A 2,487-nucleotide genomic window follows, 5' to 3' on the forward strand; every position below is an offset into this window, starting at 1 on the left:
TGCCCCCCTGTTCCCCGCTTATGCATCACCTATGGGAGTGGGGAACCAGTAGTTTTCCCAAAGCAGGGCATTTTTCCCTGCACCAAAGCCCACGTGCAGGTGTGTGCACAGCGGCAAAAAGCAGTGGCATAAATTTGTGCCGATACTTCTTTCCCTGCAAGCTCATGCCCCTATATATGGGGATGCACCCACTATGTTTCCAGGAGTACTTACTCTGTTTCACACACTTAGTCGTGATTCTGGAAAATCTTTTGCTCTATATTTTGCCTTACAAAAACAAGGCATGTGTTTTATTTTGGGGCATGTGGAAAACAAGAAAATATAGTATCCTGTCAAGTTGATCCCCCTTCTCCACATGGTTCTTAACACATTCAAAGAATTGCAGCAGATGAGGCAGGATTTCCCTTCACAAAATCCATGCTGACTCTTCCCCAGCAGATCATATTCTTATAATAGATTCTACCAACTTGCCAGGGAGAGAGGTAAGACTCACTGGTTTGTAGTTCCCAGGATTGCCTCTGGAGCCTTTTTTGAAGATGGGTGTTATGTTGGTAGGCCGCCAGTCCTCTGGCACAGAGGCCGTTTGTAACTGTCAAAGGAGGAAATTAAATCAGTTTAATGATTTTTTCGTAACAAAATCCTGTTGGCTATATCCTATCACCTTAATATTCTTATTTCTGTATTTGGTTTTAGTGGCCATGTATATTAAACAAAAGAGTATTTTTTCACATGTGGTGAAACATCAGGAGACCCCAGGTAGTAGACACTAGCAAGATACTTGAAAGAATCATGCTCAACCACTTTACTTGCTGAATCAAAGAGATTTTTTTGCCTAACAGCCAATCGAGTTTTAGAGAAGGGACATAACCTTTGCTGCATGGCAAATCCAAGAGTAATGTAGAACATTGATCTTACAAATTTTACTATATTGGTACAGAACGTATATAGAAGCTTTTCTTTAAGACTGGCAACTCTGACAAATTCAATGCAAACACGATGGTAGGAATCCATTTCCAGTAATAAAAAATGTAAACAAGGGTGCATCCTCCCATTTACTACTTAACATTGTTTGCAGTTTGACAAATCCAAGGATAATGTATATCAAAAATAAGGTACTGCTGAGGTATAGCTTTCTGTGGTCCTGATATAGGTATTCAGGTGAGATTCAGGACCAATGGAAAATGGTTTCACTCCAAATGGCTGTGAAGAAAAACAAGGATGCTTGAGAAACTTGTCTGTGAAGTTCTGTTTGCTGAAGACCATGCCTTGGTTGCTTACTCCGAGGAAATTGTGCAAGTTCTCAGCGATCACTTTGTAGCTTTGTGCTTATGCTTTGCACTAATTATTAGTCTTAAAAAGAGAGAGGTTATGTACCAATCTTCTCTTGATTAGCTTTCCATATCATCTGTCATCACCATTAGAAAACTTGTGTTTCAAGTTACAGATGAATTTACCTACCTCAGTTAGTATCCTGTCATTCAAATTCACATTGATGAAATCCAACAGAATTGTTAAAGAATAGTGTAGCCTTCATAAGTTTATGTCAACATCTGCAGACAAAATTGAAAGTCTGCAAGATGGTAGACGTGACCTCCTTATGCTTATGTTTGTGAATCATGGACAACCTACAATCATCATGCCAAAAAGTTGAATAATTTCCACCTAAGTTGTCTGAGATGACTAAAAGAAATAACATGGCAAGACAGAATTCCAAATAAAGAAGTCTTCTGAGAAATAGATATGCCATGTCCAGTTGCTATGAATTATGAAAGCACAACTAAGGTAGCCTGGTGACATATCTGGATTATCCGCTCATTGGTAATTTATGGGGAACTCTGTTCTGGCAGAGGTTTACACAGTGGACAATGGAAAAGATACAAGGACAGTATAAAAACAGTTCTGAATACAGGTTGTATAACTGTATACTCCATGCACGAATTGGGCTTACCAACTAGCAGAGAACACAATGTTGACTATTTTAACATATTAATATGTTTCTATATTATTAATGATATAGTACTAGAAGGGACTTTGTGGATCACTGAGTTCAGTCCCCTTCCATCACAGGTAAACCTTTCATAAATGGATCAGCTCCTTTTTAAAGTAGCTAGACTTTTTGTCCCCAGTATACTTGGAAGGTTGTTCCAGATCTTACTCCTCTGTTGGTTAGAAACCTTTCAATTTCCAGCCTAAATTTATGTGTGGTCAGCTTACAAAACCTGTTACTGATTATTTAATAATGTGTTCTAGTGTCTTTTTGGATACTGAGTTTAGACTGCCTGATCTAGAATTCCCGGGTTCCTTTTTTTCTCCTTTCCATTCTGGAACCTCCCTTGCTCTTCAAGATTTTTCCAAGATATCATTATGATGAGGAGCTCACTTTGGCTGGTTTCTTCCATACCTAAAGATATAAATTCATAGATGTTAGGGTCGGAAGGGACCTCAATAGATCATCGAGTCCGACCCCCTGCATAGGCAGGAAAGAGT

General features: G+C 39.0%; 1 protein-coding gene across 18 annotated transcripts in view; it reads right to left on the reverse strand.

Moving 5' to 3' along the window:
- The window catches only part of KLF12 (Kruppel like factor 12), a 488,339-nt gene that overhangs the window by 264,796 nt on the left and 221,056 nt on the right, over positions 1-2,487 (reverse strand). Inside the window, exon 1 of one of the 18 annotated variants that reach the window (XM_025197323.1) lies at positions 472-590. The exons of the other annotated variants lie outside the window; for them this stretch is intronic. The gene's annotated coding sequence lies outside the window, so the exon portion shown is untranslated. Of the gene's footprint in view, positions 1-471; positions 591-2,487 lie in introns of those variants that run through there. 18 annotated transcript variants of the gene reach the window in all.

This window comes from Alligator sinensis, unplaced genomic scaffold (assembly GCF_000455745.1).
Source record: "Alligator sinensis unplaced genomic scaffold, ASM45574v1 scaffold241_1, whole genome shotgun sequence".
NCBI lineage: Eukaryota > Metazoa > Chordata > Crocodylia > Alligatoridae > Alligator > Alligator sinensis.